The 20,928-nt window shown below is 39.7% G+C and overlaps 1 long non-coding RNA gene across 1 annotated transcript; it reads right to left on the bottom strand.

Annotated features, from left to right (window-relative positions):
* Positions 1-2,305: 2,305 nt before the first annotated feature.
* Positions 2,306-5,811, bottom strand: LOC122231429. Its single transcript, XR_006208672.1, has 3 exons — positions 5,640-5,811; positions 3,599-3,696; positions 2,306-2,500 (listed from the first exon to the last, which is right to left on the bottom strand). It is a non-coding gene; the product is annotated as an uncharacterized LOC122231429 (long non-coding RNA).
* Between the last annotated feature and the right edge of the window lie 15,117 nt (positions 5,812-20,928).

Here is a 20,928-nt window from a genome sequence, read left to right on the forward strand (position 1 = left end):
CTCAGGAACTGTGAGACCATGACCTGAGCTCAAGTTGGACGCTTAACTGACTGAGCCATCCAGGTGCCCCCAGACTGAAATTCTTATACACAAAAGAGGTAAAGGGAGATTATTTAACTTCTATTTAAGTCTTCTGGAAGATCCTGGGAGACCCAGATCAACAGCCCAGTCCTTATTTTCTAGATTATTTTATTCAGAGATGCATATCTTCTCTCAAATGTGCTTGGCTATTTTATATGTGCCCGCTGTCCCTGCCTGTCTTCCACAAACCCCCACCCAATATTTTACCCTTGGCTTCTTTCCCATTCTGTCTGAGTCAAGAATAGATTAAGATAGAATTGGCTTTTGGACTCTTTTGATGAAGGCTTCTTTCTGTTGACAAAGTTCTGGGAATAAAGACTATTGAGTTGACTGGTATATTATGTTCCAGTGAAAAATTCTAATACTGACAGCAGTAGTTCCACAAAAATCCCCAATCCACTTGCACCTATACTAAGATTTGGGTTGTGCCCAGGTGATCTCAGAATCATTTTGATCCAGTTTGTATCTAGTACTGATTGCCAATTGTTTCAAAATCCTGTGCTGACTTCATAACCTCCCCACACCCCCCAAATTTGGCTTTCATTCCTGGTTGCCTTTATTTTTGGCTTTTCTTTTGCCACATGCTGTGCACAAACCCTTTTCTAGGATTCCACAGGTTGAACTTTGGCTCTTGTAGTTAAGTTGCCTGTTACGCACCATGAACCCAAGGAACCAGAAACCGAGAAGTGTAATCATGGAAAACTTCTGAAGAACTAGATATTCATCCTCCTAAAGCAAAGTTTAAGTCTGGTTTAGAGATCTGATAACTGCTTTACCATTCAGCCCAAAGGTGGCCATGGCTGGGGCAGAAGCTGGTCCATGCTTAGCTGAAAAGATTGGGTTGGGGAGGAATTATGGCATCAGCCAAGTTGGGGTGAAGGCAGCACTTTGGAAGAACACTGTCCTGCCAGCAAGTTTCTTAGAGAAAGGGCTATAAATAACATTGTGAAGTATTATTAGAAAGGATTGTTAAAACAGTAAGGTGCACATGATTAATTTATGAGCAGATAGGAATAGGAGAGATGGAGGATAGAGCGTGATGGATGTTGCTCAACAATAACATTAAAGCAGGTAAAAGAAACATCCATGGAAAATGGAGAAGGAACAGAGGATAGAGAGGAACAAATGTGTGTCAGAGAAGGTCTTCCAGACTGGTTCCATCATAATCACCAGAGAGCTTAAGAATTTACCTCAAAGATTCTGACGGAGTGGGTTTGGGTTAGGACGCAAACAGAGTCCCACACCCCAATACCCAGGTGAGGCTGATTAATGTTTAGATTTATGTAGTCATTGGTTTAGACAAGCAGTAGGCAAACTATAGCACCTGGGTCAAACCCAACTTGCAGCAACCCTGTTTAACAGCCCAGAGCTAAGAATGTTTTTTACATTTTTAAAGCATTATTTAAAAAAAGCAAAAAGAAGATAGGACAAAGTTGTAAGTGGCGTGTAAAGCCTAAAATATTTTCTTGCCCTTTACAGAAAATGTTTGCCTACCTCTGGTTTAGTAGGGAATAAATAAAAAGGATGTTACAGCTGGTGAAGAAGTAATGAGATCTGCAAGACTTCTACAATGAGTCACTCTCCCTACAGGCAAGGGGACATTTGCTTTCAGTGTGCTTCTTATTGGAATTGATGCACTATCATTTTTTCAACTCCTACTTGGTGTCAGGTGCTATCAGGTGTGTTATATTTGCACAAACATATTAAGGTTATCGATAAGGAAGGGACCACATTGGGTGGCCCATTAAGGGGGTACTTAAAACTATTTCAACTCCTCCTTTGTTTAGCTAGGGGAGGAGCAGAGCAGAACTTGGAAGCTCAGGGAACACACTCCCAGTTATACAAATATAAGGCACTTACGTAAGCATGTATTATAATGAGATAAGGATGTGACTACAGTTTTTTCCTTTATAATTACTTCTTATTTTTATTTATTTAAAAATTTTTTTTTAATTTAATTTTTTATTTTTAAAAATTTATATCCAAATTAGTTAGCATATAGTTGACTGCAGTTTTTGAAAAATGGCTTTATAAATGCTGTCTTACCTCTTGATATATGAATTTGCCCAGTAGGGAGAGGGAATACAGGGAGACAGGGCAAGGATATGAAGAAAGTGGATCACTTTGGGAAAAGATCTAATCCCAGGGATTTCTTGAAAAGGAAGGGCCCAAACTCAAGACCAGTCACCCAAACTCAAGACAAAGGCTCAGGTTTGTGGGCAAGGACTGTTTTTTATATGGTATGTGCCCCTTGTACCTCGTACTCCTGCCTCAGGATCACCAATAGGAGAGCAACAGCTGAGGATGGAGTGTGACTGAAGATCTATAGCATTGGTGTCTGTGTGGTGTTCCCCAGGTAATGCTATTGAGAAATCCATCCTGGCTCTACGGACAAGCACAGCCTTTTCAGAGCAATACCCTGGGAAAGAGATGGGTCATTTGGTTGAGGACAGAGCACTTTGGATTGAGTGAAACTTGGGAGTTTCTGGAAAACTCGTGGACAAAATAACTGTGTGTGAGAGAGATACTAGGCTTGAACAACTTGCCAAAAAACCCATAAAGCAAGATATCTTTTCTACCTTCAGTTTATATAGATGAGTTGCACACATTATTTCATTTATTCCCATATAAATGTGGGAAGGGAGCCATAGAGAAGTGAAGCAACTGACCCAAAGTGAGCACTGAGTGAGGGGTCAGAATCCCAACCCAGTCCTGCGTGATTCCAAAGCTACTTTCTTTCCATGTGACCCCACTGCCTCTGGCAGAGTCATGCATTATTAAGGAGGTCCTACAGGTAAGAAATCACTTTCAAACAAGAAAACTGAGACACAGAGAAATGAAGCCACTTGTTCAAGGTTGTTCAAATAATTACTAGGATTTCAATAGACCTGCTTCCAAAATAGGGAGATCTGAGTTTCCATAAACCTCTAAGAACTTCTTATCAAAGGAATTGAGAATGTCAAATGGAGTATGTTGAAGCCTGTAGGTACAAAGGAGCATTGAGGGAAAGGGGAGCTTTGCAGAATGAGCACATTTCACTTTCCTTAATGACCTGCCAGCTGATGCCCACTTTGAAAGGGCTTTTAGAAAGCAGGAAGGTCTGAGTGGCTTTTGGCAGTTTTCCTCTGGAGAGTACCTATTTATTTATTTATGAGCTCTTTAAACATTAACTTGGCTAGTCTAAAGCAATCACTCCAAAATTTGGAGTTCATGGACTTAGGTCAGATATAGGAAAAGTCCTCTCCACCCAATCAGTACCCCAAGAGGGCATGAATCTAGGTTGATGCCCATTGTGGGCACCTGTGACCTGGCTACATTGACTTCTCAAATAGCTCAGCTACTCATGGCAGTGGAAGAGATGCCAAAGAAGGGGCTTGAAATCAACCAAATTGTCAAGTTCACATCCCACTGCTCCATCTGAGAAGCTGCCGTGCCCCAAGAGCAGAGCCCAAAGCCTAAGATGTCTGCAAACCAGGGAGCTTTCAGAGCACTGTGGGTATAGCCCAGGCTTTCTCACCTGAGCAGCTTCCTGATGTGTTTCATGGAGAATTCCTGTTAAACTTCAATTTCTGAAGATGGTATGAAGTCGTGCCTGGCCCAAAGATGGTGGAATGCCTGGAGAAATTTATGAAATGTTCTTTGATGATGGTTAAGCACAGAATCTAATCATTTCTCAGGGGTAGTTTAGGCAACACCCTTCATGGAGGTGGAAAAAGGATTGGGGGACCTCTTGAATCTCTTGTCTCTGAGAGATCACAATTTTGCCTGTAAGAGCTAACTGAGCAGAATGTCATTTAAATGTGACAGGAATTGAGTTGGGGCAGCCAGCCCAGATGGGGGCAATCAGGCTGTGATCTGGTCCTCAAATTATTCAGAGTTGGCTCTGTTTTCAGTTTCACCTTCCTGGCCTAGTTAGTATGAACATGAGTAAGAGGTACAGATGGACAGACAGGATACTTTTTGCCTTCTCTTCTAGTGTGGCCCATATCTGTAGTCAGAAAAGACAAATATTGTGGGCCTAGCCTATTCATCCACAAAGGGATGGTTATTTCTCTGCAGGTTAGAAGGTTAGAACTATGGAGAGACTTTAAAAAATTTCTTGCTTGAAGTCCTTGTTTTTAGGGGAAGAAAATAAAGCACAGAGAGGAGATATGATTAACTCAAGGCCAATGCAGAACAGAAGGAGCAAGGTTGAATCAGACCCCTGGCCTTCAGAGTCTCAGAAAAGAATCAGAAAAGAGAAGAAAGCAATGTTCTCTCTTCTCAGTTTTCTTAACTGTGATGTCAGAGAGTCAGAAAGAAAGTTGACGTCTTAAGTCCCAGCCATTTCTAATATTCTGTGCTAAATGGTTTCACTATAGGAAAATATTGACTGAAGCTGGGTCCCTGAGAGGCAGTTGCAGATAGTTTGATATTTTACACAGTAATGCCTTTATTTAGAAAGGGTATCATTGATTGCCAGTAGTTTTATGATCTGCTGTACTATCTCCCACTGCCTTTCTGAAATAGGGATATCATATTTAAATCCACAGTCTATAGCAAAAGGAGGGAGGAGCCTCAGTAACCCTTCATTCAAAAAACTTTATAGAGCTGCCATTGGGGTATAACGAAGAACACAGCCAATAAGTCCTCATGGTGTTTATAGAACCAGATATTTGTGGAGAACATATGCGGACTTAATTTTCTTGCTCTTTCTCTCACTTTTCAGTTGGTGAGAAACAGAAACACAGAAAAGGCATTCTCAGAGAGGTGGGGAGAGAGGGAGGGGAAGCAGAGGAGAGAGAGAATGAGGCATATAAGAAGGAGAAAGGGAGAGAATATCTCCCAAAGGATGTTTGCAGAGAGGGAAATATTTGGCGGCTGCTTCTTCTTTTTAAAAATTAATTGTGGTTAGCTGAACTGTATCAAACTCCTTTAACTCTCTCAACTGCAGACTTTTCCACTTTCCGGTAAACTTGAGTTGCTATGGTGAGAGAGTGGCCTGGGACAAGTCAAACGTAAAACATTGGAAACAACACCCCAACGCCGTGCAACATATTGAATAATTAGAATGACCTGCCATGTGTTTCCCATTCCTTGCTACGAGTCGATTGCCTTATGATTTATCACCTGTTTTTCTAAGCAAAGCTTGAGCCCTCATTCTCAGTTCCTCTTTCTTGAATGTGTTAAGAATGGTTGGGGGCACAGAAGGTAAGGAGAGTAGACAAATGTGTAAATGCACTGTTTTTCCTTCAGAAAGTTTTCTTAGACCTCTGGCCTTGTGGTATCTGTCCCCTCATATCACTCTCCCCCTTTGTACTACTAATGTAACACTGTTCACTTCTAGTACCTCTCAGGAATTAGTAGAACTAGTAAAATGTTGCTCTGAAGTCCACATCCAAACCACCCACTCTGCTTACATGGCACCCAGGCTTCACAAAGCACCTTCACATTTCATTTCATCCCATCTTCCCAATAACCTTGAGCAGCAGAAACAGCCAGCATTACCCTGTTTCCTACCTGCAGGAATGGAAATGGGCCCTGAGAGAGAGGTTAATGGCCTGCCCATAGTCACTCACATAGAAGTGGGTTCAAGCTTGAGTGTTCTGAATTCATGTCCATGGCTCAGCAGTTTTCTTCACAGTTCTGCTGTGTTGTCAATGATTTGTGAACTTGGAGGGCACAGGGCAATGAGCATTTGGCATGAACCAGAAAAGAGAAGAAAGCCTATTTTCTCTCGTCTCCATTTTCTCAACTGTAAAATAAGAGAGTTAGAGGGTTTACCTCTCAGGTCCCAACCATTTCTAATTTGGGAAAACATTGACTGGGTCTAGGTCTCTGGGAGGCAATTGAGGATAGTTCTATAACATTAAATATTTTATACAGTAATTTATTTATTTTAAAAAGTATCACTTATTCCTGTGTATATAAGACATTAATGTTAGCATTGTTAGCATTGTTGCTAACAGTTATAAAGAGGTATCTTCTTAAGGGCACTCAGGATTCAGGAGCTTGAGTAAGTTTTCAGATTGAAAATGTGATTTCATAAAAAGCTTCTGCATAGTGAGGGAAATAACCAACAAACTAATAGTCAACCTACAGAATGGGAGAAGATATTTGCAAATGATATATCTGGTAAAGAGTTGGTATCCACAATATATAAGGAACTTATGAAACTCGATACCCCCAAGATGAATAATCCAATTTAAAAAAATGGACAGAAGACATAAATAGATATATTTCCAAAGAAGACATACAGATGGCTAATAGACACATGAAAAGACACTCAACATCACTCATCATCAGGGAAATACAAATAAAAACTACAATGATATATCATCTCATACTTGTCAGAATGGCTAAAATCAACAACATAAGAAACAACAGGTGTTGGTGAAGATGTGGAGAAAGGGGAACCTCCTTACACTGTAGGTGGGAATGCAAACTGGTGCAGCCACTCTGGAAAACAGTATGGAGCTTCCCCAAAAAGTTAAAAATACAACTACCCTACAATCCAGCAATTGCACTACTAGGTATTTACTCAAAGGAAAAAAAAATACTAATTCAAAGGGTTACATGCATCCTAATGTTTATAGCAACATTATCTACAATAGACAAATTATGGAAGCAGCCCAAGTGTCCATTGCCTGATGAATGGGTAAGGAAGATCAATAGAATATTACTCAGCGATAAAAAAGAATGAAATTCTTAGAATTATTCTAAGTGAACTAAGTCAGAGAAAGACAAATACCATATGATTTCACTCATCTGTGGAATTTAAGAAACAAGACAAATGAATAAAGGAGGAAAAAAAGAGAGAGGCAAACCAAGATACAGACTCTTAACTATAGAGAACAAACTGATGGTCATCAGAGGGGAGGTAGGTGGGAGGATGGATGGAGATTAAGGAGTGCACTTGTCATGTTGGGCACTGGGTGATGTATGGAAATGTTGGATCACTATATTGTACACCTGAAACTAATACTACCTAAGTGGAATTTAAATTTAAAAAAATAAAGAAAAAAGAAAAATATTTGATTTCATTGGTTTACCTAGAGGTGTTCAACCATAATGATGATGAGTCAGGATTTAATAAGACCAACAATACAATAACCAATAATAAAAATTGCTAGCATTTATTGGGCACAAAATAGAAAACATGTTTTCTGGATTATTCTATTTTGATCTCTCCTAACAGCTCATGAGTTAGGTAGTGTTGTCAGAAAGAAATGCTAAATGTCTTCCAACCATTAAAGGGTAGACCTAGGATTCAAACCCAGGAAGCCTGTCTGCAGAATTGGCTCTTTTGCCAATTAATTTTTTAAATTTACAGCAGGTGAGGTTCTGGTTAGGGAGCCAAGAGAGGGCACTTATCTTTATAGGCCAACCACTGAGGACACTGAGGGTTAGTTTCCATTTTCTTTGGAGATCTTAATTGGTCCACAGGTAACTGGTTGTCTTTGAGGGTTGCTTCAATCCTATAGGACTGATGATCTAGAAACAGCCCTGGGCAGTGGTGAAGACCCTCAGAATTTCACCACTTGGCTTTCAGTTTCTTGACTCCTTTGGACCCCCACCCTCTATTATGACAACACAACATTACCTCAGATTCATTGTAATTCAACTGAATAGGTTACCATAAACCACATTCTAATGTGTTTTCCTGGGGAGGCACCCTGGGGTCACTCTGATTGGACTTGGGGGAGACTGGTATCCTTAATTAAATTTGTGAGGCATCCTGTTCTCCTTGACGGAAAATGGGGAGAAGCCCTACTCCCATCAACAGCACATTTACAACCAACTCCTGAGTGGTTTATTTCTGCAGATGGAGAATCTCAGTCATTTTATGTTCTTATTGTTTTCAATTTACTGACCAAATTCTGGGACTGGACCCAATTTGAGGTTTGTAACCTCTTGTGTGTTATTATAGAGAGAAGTAGGGCACAATTAATGAATTTCTCATTTTTGCCTCTGATTCAGACTCTGGTTTTTAAGTAGGACAGTTAGCTCTATATGGATGCATGTAGATGTATGTAGGTATATGTACATATGCACACAACACACTTATTCAGGAATATGCATATTTGGTCTAATATACTTTATCTCTAGAGGGAATCTCATTCTGACCTTTTTATACAGCTTATGTGCTGTGCTGTGATAGATTCATTTCCTACCCTTTCCTTTTCATTTTATTTACTTTTTTTGCTTTTGACATAGTTCTCTCCATCAAGTATTTTCATAACAAAAATTAGATAGAGTATGATTTATCTATCTAGTAATTAATTTAATTTAACACCACGTATAGAGTATACACTGTGCTGGACACTGTTCTGAGCACATTACAAATATTAACTGATGCAACACTGTTTATAACTCTTTGAAGAGGGTCCTATTAATGGTCCTCACTTTACAGACCAGGAAACTGAGGCAAGTTTTTCTTTTCTGCTGGGGAACTGGGTTTGTATGGGGGGAGCTGATATGCTTTGTTTGAGAGGTTTGTGTTTTGTTTTCTGAACAAAAAAATGATAAAAGGCTATGATATGATAGAAAAAAGAACAGCTATTCCTCTTGAGCAAGAAAAGCCAGAATCATCAAAGACTTGGATTTACTTAATGATGTACTGGTTTTATGGCTAAACACTTAAAGCTATTAAAAACACTTTTATTATTAAAATTCCTACAGGAAACATAACTTTGTTATTGTGATACTTAAATCTCTGGCTTCTCCTTTGAAACAATTATGTGCATAATGTGATTTTTAATAATCTGCGGTTTCTTTGGAATGCAAATATCATGTTCAAACATTGAAAGATGTCCTTCTTAAGGCTCTGGACCTCCTTGCCTTTGCAAACAAGGTGCGGTTGCCCAGGAGACTTGGTCTCATTCCTCCAGGCGGCAGGGCTCCGAGGAGGGGTGGCTAACCACAGCTGAGCCCTCCGCTGACTCACAAGGTTTCTGCTTGGGTGATGGAGTCAGTCAAACCTGAGTTCATGAGCTGTGGCTTCAACCAGGATGTTAGTAAAGAGGGGCTGAGACATGAATATTTTCAGGATATTCTCTGGAGGTAAAATAGATTGCAGTTGGTGACTGACTTGTCGTGGGGGTGAGGAAGAGGAATCTGTTGTAGAATTGGAATTGTCTGGATATTTGCCTCTAACTTCCTTGGGTTCAGGTACATCTGTATTCCTAGTGCCTACTATTGGCACCTGGTGAGCAACCAAGAAATATTTATTGGATATATGAATGAATGAGTGATGAGTGAAGACAATGTGATCCAATGAAGTTCTGTGATTTATCCAGGGTCACATAACTATTTAATGGCAGAACTAACCTTGGAATCCAGGTAACCAGATAGTGTGTGAGAAAACCTTTGGCTTTATGTCCTTTTTTGTGGTCTCTCTCACCTCCCCTTCCAATTTTTAACTCTTTGAAGGCAGGGATTTCGTGAAAATCAATGTAACTAATGTTTTACTTGGCAGTGGAAGACTCAATCAAAGATGGATGTCTCTGTGCACACATTTGTTAGCCAGGATGTGCTTTTCTTTTGGGGACGAGGGAGAAGATACTTGGAGAAAGGCTGGGAATTAACAGATGCTGTAAGATTCTCAGGCTTTTCCACTGTGTCAAAAATGTCAACTTTAACTTTTTCATTATTTCCTTTCTTCTCCATTCCATTCTAGCAATGGCCCTATCTACCCTTTGCGTGGATTAATGCAATAGCCCCTTAACCTTCTACCTTTTCTCTTGTTATTCATGTGCTATTGACCTCCTGAAATAGAGTCATTTTAGCTTTGTCACTTATTAACAGGGCGACCTTGGCCAAGGCATTTATTTTTTCAGAGCCTGAGATTACTAGTTTGTCAAAAGTAGATAATGACAAAAAATGCCCTACTAATACTGTGAAAATTTGTTGAAAATAACTGTGAGAACCAGGCCAGACCACAAAGCCTGGGCCAGGCTAGAGGAGTGCAGAGACCAACCAGGCAGTCTTGGCAAAGGCAACTTCCTCTTTAGTTCACTATTGCCTCAGCTAGCAAACAATGCAAGGAGGTGGAGGGTGTATAGTGGTACAGGTGGTGGCATTTCCTCAGTGTATGCTCATAGTTCAGTGATTTGGGCAGCTTCTGGAGGTTTCAGTGATACAATTGAGGACAAGGCCTGTTTCTGGGTAAGGCTGCTGTGTAGATGCTAAGAGAGTTTCTTACTATTAATGCTATTACAACTTCTAGTGCAAGAATGTACACTCTGCTAGATATTTTTATACATCATGGTATTTGACCAACATGACAAAAATATCCCTATTTCACAAGTGTGGTACTGATAGAAATGTTAAGTAACTTACCCAAGACCACAAAATCAGGGTTCTTTCATTCCCAAGCCTTTCAGTTTAAAGTTAAGTTGTTATCAAACTACACACTCCTTAAGATAGCATCTGTGTCATATAAAGTGTTTTGTGCATAAGAAGTTCTTATTAGCCATTCTTTGATGCATGGATGGTAGACAACAACTTGTTTCATAGGTTATGGTTTAAAAATTAAGGGGCTTGGTAAGACTCTTAGAAAGTAATTAAGATGTCTGAGAAGACCTTCCTCTTGGAGATTTAGGCTGAAATTAAACTTCAAAGTTGGGGTACAGAAGTAAGGAGGATATTTGGGAATACTCAGTGATTTACACTTACATAAGAAGCTTTGTAAAGAGAATGAGTACATAATGATCTCTGTGTGAGGTCTATGTGATAGCCAGGAAAAAGCAGTATGAATCAAAAGCCAAAAAGAAATCAGAATGATACTGAACCAGTATTTCCCAAAGTGTGTTCCAGGGAACCATATATACAAGAAATACTATCTTGCAAAATCCTTCTTCAAAATAAGGTCATGATTAAATTTAGTCAACTCTTGAACAATGCAGGGTTAGAGGTGCTGGCCTGTGTGGTCAAAAATCTAAGTATAACTTTTGACTCCCTAAAAACTTAACTACCAATACCCTACTGTTGACTGGAAGCCTTACTGATAAAATAAAGAGTCGATTAACACATATTTTCTTCTATTTAATTTTATTTTTGAGACAGAGGGTGAGAGAGCATGAGCAGTAGAAAAGAGAGAGAAAATCTTAAGCAGTCTTCATGCCCAGTGTGGAGCTTGATGTGGGGCTCAATCTCACAGTCATGAGATCATGACCTGAGCTCAATCAAGAGGTAGACACTTACCTCATGCCAGTCAGAGTGGCTAAAATGAACAAATCAGGAGATTATGGAGGCTGGAGAGGATGTGGAGAAACGGGAACCCTCTTGCACTGTTGGTGGGAATGCAAACTGGTGCAACCACTCTGGAAAACAGTATGGAGGTTCCTCAAAAAATTAAAAATAGATCTACCCCATGACCCAGCAATAGCACTGCTAGGAATTTACCCAAGGGATACAGGAGTGCTGGTGCATAAGGACAATTATACCCCATGTTTATAGCAGCACTTTCAACAATAGCCAAATCATGGGAAGAGCCTAAATGTCCATCAAATGATGAATGGATAAAGAAATTGTGGTTTATATACACAATGAAATACTACATGGCAATGAGAAAGAAAGACATCTGGCCTTTTGTAGCAACGTGGATGGAACTGGAGAGTGTTATGCTAAGGGAAATAAGTCATACAGAGAAAGACACATACCATATGTTTAAACTCTTATGTGTGGGTCCTTAGAAACTTAACATAGGACCATGGGGGAGGGGAAGGAAAAAAAAGGGCTAGAGAGGGAGGGAGGCAAACCATAAGAGACTCTTGAAAACAGAATAAACTGAGGGTTGATGAGGGGTGGGAAGGAGGGTAGGGTGGGTGATGGGTATTGAGGAGGGCACCTGTTGGGATGAGCCCTGGGTGTTGTATGGAAATCAATTTGACAATAAATTTCATATTAAAAAGAAAAAGAGGTGGACACTTAACCAACTGAACCACCCAGGCGCCCCTCGATTAACATGTATTTTATATGTTATATATATTATATACTGTATTCTTATAATGAAGTAGGCTAGAGAAAAGAAAAAAGTTATCAAGAAAATCACAAGGAAGAGAAAATATATTTATAGTACTGTACTGTATGTATTGAAAAAATCTGCGAGTAAGTGGACCCATGCCATTTAAACCCATGTTGTTCAAGGGTGAACAGTACATATAGAAACAGAGCATAATATATACTATTGTAGTATAATTAGTGTTTTAAAAGCTGAGAATTCCTATACTTAAAAAAGCCCTATCAATAACAAAGTCCTTTTTACTTTATTTAACCAGTATTCCCAAACATATTTAACACATATGTTCTCCCTTCACACCCTACCATTTATTTACATACCAAGGAACTAATAGTTATCAGAGCCCACCTAGAAATATAGAAAGGAAATGGAGTAGTAGTTGAAAAAAAAAAAAACTCCTTCTTTCTCTTTTTTATGCCTTCTTGCTCAGTATTCAGATAATTTTGTATTTGTTGATAGAGGTTGGTCTATTTCATCCATTCACTCAATAAATATTTACCAAGTACCTGTAGATCTGAAGACATGATAAAACATGCTTTATGTTACTAGATCCTTGATTTCTCTTGTCCTCATGAGGAAGGTAAAAGAAAAGGGTGCAGGAGGGGCGCCTGGGTGGCTCAGTCGGTTAAGCGTCTGACTTCAGCTCAGGTCACGATCTCACGGTCCGTGAGTTCGAGCCCCGCGTCGGGCCCTGGGCTGATGGCTCAGAGCCTGGAGCCTGCTTCCGATTCTGTGTCTCCCTCTCTCTCTGCCCCTCCCCCGTTCATGCTCTGTCTCTCTCTGTCTCAAAAATAAATAAACGTTAAGAAAAAAAAAGGGTGCAGGAGTGCTGGGGATCATGGGTAATCAAGATGTTTCTCTCTTCACACATTTAGAAGGTATTAATGCCAAAATAATAAGAATCTAAATCTCTATTCTACTGCCATCAATAAGTTCAGTATTTTATTAGGGTTTTCTCCTCAAGCAATTTTTTTTGGAAACTTAAGGAAGCTATTCCCCAAACCCTCCCATCCCAGCCAGGCAATTTGATAGTCTCTGGCTCTGGGACAGCACTCCACTTCTGCTTGTCACTTCCTGCCATCCTGTTGGTTCTTTAGGCTGTTGTCTTTTTGTGTCTTCCCAAGGGCAAATATAAAAGTTTACTTATAAGACAGCTTAAATCTAGATTTAAGAAAAAAAATCTAATGCTGTGGGTCAATAATTTTGCTAGATGTACTCAATTTATATGCATAGACAGAATTTTTTATATCTCAGTCTGAAGCATTTGCAGATATGTGTGTGTGTGTGTGTGTACACACACACACACACACACACACATATCAGATCCCTTGGCATTAGCATTATACAAGATTCATCTTTGGTTCATCAAAATGTTGCTTCCAGAATTAAGGAATAGTCTACACTCTAAAATACAGTTGCAACCCTCCAAATAAGTTTTCCAACTTGAAAAAACTTAAGATCTTGTCTTCTATAGTGGATGCAATGTAAACATTTTGCACCAAAGAGTATTTCTGTAACAAGTGATGTGATTATGGGATTTTTCTTACATATATGAAACAGTAATGATCAGCTTGGCCAGGCTGGAGCCAAAAATACACTGAAAAAGCAATTTAAGAAATCCTTGGGAGATAAACTGTGCATTAATCTGACAATGGAGACTTCCTATCTTGAAGAAGCTATGAAGAGAAGAGATCATAGGTAATTTCATATCACACAATTTATATCTAATATGTATAATATTAGAAGTAAAATCTGAAAGGAAAAACCACTGCATCGATAGTATGACTGTCTTAGTCTGTGTTCTTCCTGGTATGAAGGCCTTGTAAAGATAATTATTTTGGGAAGTGATTTCAATGAACAGGAGTTGGGTTGGGACCATGAGACTGAACAGGGAAAGAGGGAAAGACAGATATCATTGAGCTGGTCACTGCTTTGGGTGACTGAGGCTTCGTCCTTCTGGGGAAGCCTCTGAGAAACTATAGAATAAGTTTCAGACTCTTTTGTCTTAATTCCAGAAGCAGGGTAGTTTAGCTATTGGTTCCTGTTCCCATTGATCAAAGTTGCCCTATGGGGTATTAGCTCTCTCACTTCCAGGTTTGCCCATATGTCAGATGACTAGTCAGTTCTCGTGGGTGAAGAGAAGCCCCAGGAAGAAAAATGAGACACACCAGCTACTGTAAAGTTCAGCCTGCATTCCCCTCTAAACCGTGCCATTTATTTATCATGTCACATTCAGCTAAGGTCTTTATCTGAAGCAGCTTCTCAGTTCAAGGGCCAATTGCTCAGAAAGCTATGGGCTGCCTGAAGAATAAGCAGCCCATAGCTTTATAAGAATAAGAATAAGCTAAAATTAGCACAAATGAGATAGTCTTTGCCAAAGGTGGCTCTGCTCCTTCCCATTTTTTTTCTGGCTGCCCTCTATTTAGTATGCTTTGTGTATCAGACACTACATTAAGCACTTTACAAGGATTACCTACTTTGTTCAATCCTTATAAAGTGGACATTATTACTGTTCCTATTTGAGGGTTAGTTGACAGAAACAGATGTTGTGGATCAGCTATCTCAGTACATCCGTGCCTGTTGCCAAAGGGGTGAGAGGCTTAGACATTTGATAAATATGAGGACAAGTGACTATTTTTACTGAGGCTTGGAAAAGACCTAGCCAACCTCCATTATGCTGTTTCTTGACTCTCCTTTATTTTTCTTCTGAACATATTATTTATTGGTTTATCGATTTGCTTATCATTGGTCTCCTGCTACTAGAATGGAAGCTCCTTTGGATTTGGGATTTCATCTGTTTTGTTAGAATGATGCCTGGACCAGGGTGAGTAGTCAGTAATTATTCACTATTGAATGATAAGAGGAAAATGAGCTTTCATTGGTATGAGTTCAATGAAGTTTGTCTTGTTAAGAAATAAAAGAGGTGATAGACCCTGGGACAGGTAAGTGGCAAGTTGCTAAGTCTCAGGTAACAGGTATAGGTCTCTATTGGAAGCTCATAGACTCTGGAGTCAGTGATAAAGACAAACAGAGAAAAAGAATGAAATAGGAAAAGATGGGAAGGGATTCTTCATTCAGTGACTCCATCTATCAGTGTTTATCAGGCATTATCTGTTCCAATACATAGTAGAGGACACACTGGTTGGATACCATGTGATAAAATGTAGAGGAAAGAGCAAAGAGGGATCAGATACTGAAGAAATTTAGAGGAAGAAACAGGCTTGAATAAGGCTCTCAGTAGGATATTTGTAAGGGCCTGGCCTTCTCTCCAAAGCATCTGTGTGAGTGATTTGTGGTATGTGTTAGGGAAAAGGATTACAGGAAGTTTCACACTAGAGAGACCTGGAGAGAATTTGACTCTGTTGCCAAGTTTTCAGAGTCAAAGAGGGCAAAGCTAATGTTTTCTACTGATGTGGGTCATCACATGTCATCCAAATGGAGAGCAGCTTTGATTAAAAAGAAAAAAGGAAAGAAAGAAAGAGAAAGAAAGAAGGAAATAAAAAGAAAGAAATAGAAACCAACGATTATGTAAAAATTAGCTTCCTGAGGGTGAATTTCTGGAAAGTGGCAAGGTTTAGAAAACCTGATAGAGAAAATAAACAAAACAAGTTATCTTGGGCTTGGGGGATGTGGATGGTAGAGTTGGATGCTGTGTATTCAGCCAACAGTTGAACAAGAATGCTTTGTCCAGTGAATCACTGTTTTCTCCATCAAAGATGAACTGTCAGCTAGACCTGCAAAGGGCTCAAGGATCTCAGTGGTCCCAAGAAGAAATGTGCCCGCTCTTCCTTCTTTGTCCCCCTTCCACTGTTGTCTGCCATGTTGCATTCCTTGTCTGTGGGGTAGGGTGTGGCTCGGGTCTGGAGGCTGGAATCAGAAGAAACATTCCTGACTCACATGCAGCCATATTCCTTCCCTTTCTTTTGGTTCCAGAACTCTAGGGGACCAAATCCTGGGCTGGTATTTCTGGCCTTTTCTGAAACTTTATGTACTGTTCTAAAAAATTATATCACTGTTACATAAGTGATATAAGTCAAGCCAGGAACATGCAGCCCAAGGAAGAAGTACATCTTATGTTTTGATTTCTTCTTTTCTTTTGGCAAAAACTTGTTGTTCCCATTCCTGCTAGGACAGAATTGAAGTCCACTTGATGTGGAGCGGGGAGGGGACCATTCTGCTTAATTGCACTTTAGCTTGGAGTCTGTTCCAGATGCTCTGTTGGTTGCAGAGAAGCCACCGTGGGAAAACACAGTGTGGGTAGGCCTGGGCATGCACAAATGAGGTGCTCTGGCCCACATGCTGCCTCCCACAAGATTTTCAGCCAGAGCCAATTCTCCTTAGGGACCTGGATTACAGAGTTGATGAGACCTCACTGGTACATGGTGCCTAGAGCTCTGTCTGAGTTAGGGGTGAGTCTGAATCGAGGAAATATTTCTGCCTAGTAGAGGTTACATGTATTATTGAGCAGGTTATGAAATTGGTATAATTTATGTGATCAGCCTTCTTCCAGCTACCCAGGCTGCAAAAATTAGTGCCATTTAAAAATTCCTCCCCTTCCTTTATGCCCTATATGGAAGCAGTCACTAAGTCCTGCATTAAGATAAATCCCTCCCAGTGATTCCTTCCTTTCTCTTCCATGCCAAGCCATCTCTATGGTGCAGCTCTGGGCTGGGAGATGGCTGGAGGAAGCTGAGAGTGGACTCTGGAGAAAGACATTCGGGATGTGCCTTTGGGCTATGTCACATGACTTGGACAAGCTTAAAGTCCCTGTCTTTCAAGCTATTCTTAAAAAATGGGATTGTAACACTTCTCACTTTGCAGGGCTATTGTGAAGATCAAGTGAAATGTCATAAGAATGCAGGGACTAAACAGTGTAGTCCAGATTGTCCTTTTAGAAGCGACGATTAGTAGAAAAATGTTTATAAGGACATGCACCAAAAGGTTGTTAGTACTTTTACATTGAGGTGGTGGGATTTATGGCCTCTCCCCACCCCCAACTTGCATGTTTGTGCTTTTCTATATTTTTTAAATCTCCATGATGAAAATGTACTACTTTTGTACCAAAAATCATAAATATGAATTAAAACTCTACCAAACCTTTAATAACCAGCTGAGATGAGACTTCTTTCATTAAAACTTTCCAGGTGCTTCCGAGGCACCTGGATGGCTCAGTCAGTTAAGTGTCTGACTTCTGCTCAGGTCATGATCTCACGGTTCATGGGTTCAAACCCTGTGTCGGGCTCTGTGCTGACAGCTCAGAGCCTGGAGCCTGGTTTGGATTCTGTGTCTCCCTCTCTCTCTCTGCTCCTCCCTCACTCATGTTCTCTCTCTCTCAAAATAAACATTTAAAAAATAAAAAAAAAAAACCTTTCCAGATGTTCCCGTTGACAAAGATCCCTTTCCAAACAAGTTACTGAGTCATTTTGAGATGGAGATGCTCACCTATAAAATTGGGGGGGGGGTAATAAATTTCAAATGGAAAAAATATATACACTATTATGTATTTATAATATGGATATTATAAATACCCTTACACACACACACACATACACAACAACAACAACAATAAACACACTCTTCTCTGCCCCCCTCTCTCTGGGATGTAGAGATCATGCCTGGGCAAGAGAAAGTGCTTAATAAACACACTCTTCTTTTTCTGAATACCAGAAATACTTTGTATCTCTCTTGTAGCACTTACTGTATTTTACTTTGTATTATGGTTATTTGTGAACTTCCTATATCTGCTCTAGATTATGAGCCCTGTGAAGGCAACAGCTGCTGTATTCTATTCATCTTTTACCACAGAGGGCTTAATGTCTCCTTCCTAGTAGCTGCCAAATATACTCATTGAATGATTGAATGCCTAGGTAAAGGAAGAGGCCTCAGAGTATAAAGACATGACCTCTAAGGCAAAGACATGTCCCCTCAGGGATTCAGATGCTCACTGTCTGACACTGGGCCCACCGGTGTAGTTGCTCAACAAATGTTTGTTGATTGGGTGAGTATGTGTGGCAGCAGGGACCCAGGTTCCTGTGCAGGAAGCTGGAGACCAGGTGAACACACCTGGCCCACTGAGAGTGACACAGGTGTCTGTGAAGAGGTTTCTTCTTTGAATTGAATGGAGTTTGAAACTCAGACAGCTGTCCAGGGCCAGTCCCTTCGACTGTAGGACATGCCCCTGAGTGCTAAGGAGAGGAGAGAGGGGAGAGGGGACTGCAAATGAAAGAGAAAATGAAGAAAATGAAATGGAAAGAGGGCTGGGAAGAAAGTCTTGAAAAACTGAGGAGGAGCAGACAGTCCTGCTTTGGTAACAGGTTTGGAAGAGGGATTCTCCTCACGTTGGAATTCAGTGTCACTGACATACACCTCCTATTGATGACATCGGGCCAGAAGGACTTTGCTGGACATCTACAGGCTGACCAAGGCACGTTCATGGAGTTTTACAAACCTAGAGCAGGAGAGAAAGAAAATGAAGGTGCCCCACAGAAATTGAGAGGGCTGGGAAATATGGTACTGTACAAGTGCTTTCTAAGAACTCTCATAACCAGTTGTGTGGAACTTTTCATGAAAAATGGAGATTTTTGACAGATTAAATAGAAGTGGGCAGAACCTGAGTAATGCTAGTTATCCTATTACTATGGTGCTCTTTTCCCCTTTGCTAATGCAGCCCAAGAAACAAGTGATATATATTATTACGATATACATTATGTGTATTCATGGAGTGAAGAGGTAGTTTGAAAGAAAGAAAGAAAGAAAGAAAGAAGAAATGCAGAAAAGATAATGACTCATTGACAGAACAGGTGTGCCAACAGAGACACAAGAAAGAATGAAGGTAATCCCTGGATCTTATTGTAGTATACATGGCCATTTATAGCTCAGTAGAAATCGTGGGACAAAACCTCAGTGTTCTGGGCCATTCAGTGGGCTCCCATCACCTCATGTGATGTCAGTGGGGCCAGGACTGTGAAGAGGTGGGACTTTGAATGTTCACGGATATTTTCTCCAACATTCTTTGTCAAAAGTTTCGACTATCAATGCCTATCTATTCTCTAGGATATTTGTCTTGGGAAGGAAATATCATATGAGGCTGGTATTTGTATGTATATATATGTGTGTGTGAATGTATATTTATTTATGCATGTGTATGTAGGTAGATCAAGAAAAAATAAAAAAAAAATATTTGTAAATACCTATTATGCATATGACAAAATATCGATGATATGCTTGGTAAGACCAGACAAAAAGAAGAACTAAATCAATTAAATCTTTGAATAGAACTTCAAGATAGCATTGAAGGAGGTGTTACAGAAGACAGAGGAAAAAGTATTTTTTGATCATGTTTCAGATTTCATCACTGTTTCACATATAGCATTTCTTCTGATTCTGTGACAACACTGTGAGGTGGGTAGAGTATCACAGTCCAATCTTATAGATGAGCAAACATGTCAGAAGGGTAAAGGGGTTTGCGCATAGTGAGTGGCAGGTGGGGAACTGAGCCTAGGTTTGTAGACTCAAAATCTCTTGTTCTTGTGCTATTGCACTAATAAGTAGTAATATTTTGCACCTTATCTCTCATTGTATCTCTTTTATATAAAACATTTTATATCTTATATATGTTATTTATCTTAGATCTTACCATTCTGTCAGCAACTCTGGGTGCTATTCTGATAGAAATAGAAAGACTATTTCTCCCGAGAATGGCATTTATATATTTATAGACTGTTTCTCTATTTATGATTTCCAATAAAACTTTTGGACATAAAGTTTTTCAAGAACATTATTAGGGACAAATTTAAGGTGATATTTTAGTTATTATTCTGGAAATCCTGTGATCACTTTGACTTTGTATCTCACTGATGACACCCCCATATCCATAGATGGTTCTTCACTGTATTGTTTGTTTTGGGGTGTTGAGTTTGATAAGTTCTTTATAGATTTTGGATACTAACTCTTTTTCTGATATGTCATTTGCAAATATCCTCTTCCATTCTGTCAGTTGCCTTCTAGTTTTGCTGATTGTTTGCTGTGTAGAAGCTTTTCATCTTGATGAAGTTGCAATAGTTCATTTTTGCTTTTGTTTCCCATGCCTGCAGAGACATGTCTAGTAAGAAGTTGCTGTGGCTGAGGTCAAAAAGACTTCTGTCTCTTTTTTCCTGTTGGATTTTAATGGTTTCCTGCTTCACATTCAGGTTCTTCATCCATTTTAAATTTATTTTTGTGTACGGTGTAAGAAAGTGGTCTAGCCTAATTCTTCTGCATGTAGCTGTCCAGTTTTCCCAGCACCATTTGCTGAAGAGATGGGTTTTTTTTTTCCATTCGATGTTCTTTCCTGCTTTGTTGAAGATTAGCTGGCCATACATTTGTGGGTCCATTTCTGGGTTCTCTATTCTATTCCATTGATCTATGTGTGTGTGTGTTTGTGCACACACACTCTCTTGATGATTACAGCTTTGTAATACAGCTTAAAGTCTGGAATTGTGAGGCCTCCAGCTTTGGTTTTCCTTTTCAACATTACTTTGGCTATTTGGGATCTTTTCTGGTTCCATACAAATTTTAGAATGGTTTATTCTAGCTCTGTGAAGACAGATGATGTTATTTTGATATGGATTGCTTTGAATTTGTAGATTGCTTTTGGGTAGTATCGACGTTTTAACAATATTTGTTCTTCCAATCCATGAGCATGGAATGTTTTTCCATTTCTTTGTGTCCTCATCAGTTTCTTTCATAACTTTTCTATAGTTTTAAACACACATATCTTTTACCTCTTTGGTTAGGGTTATTCCTGGGTATCTTACAGTTTTTGGTACAATTGTAAATGGGAGGAAAACTTAAAAAAAACTTGGGTG

Source organism: Panthera tigris, chromosome D1, assembly GCF_018350195.1.
Source record: "Panthera tigris isolate Pti1 chromosome D1, P.tigris_Pti1_mat1.1, whole genome shotgun sequence".
In the NCBI taxonomy this organism is placed as follows: Eukaryota; Metazoa; Chordata; class Mammalia; order Carnivora; family Felidae; genus Panthera; species Panthera tigris.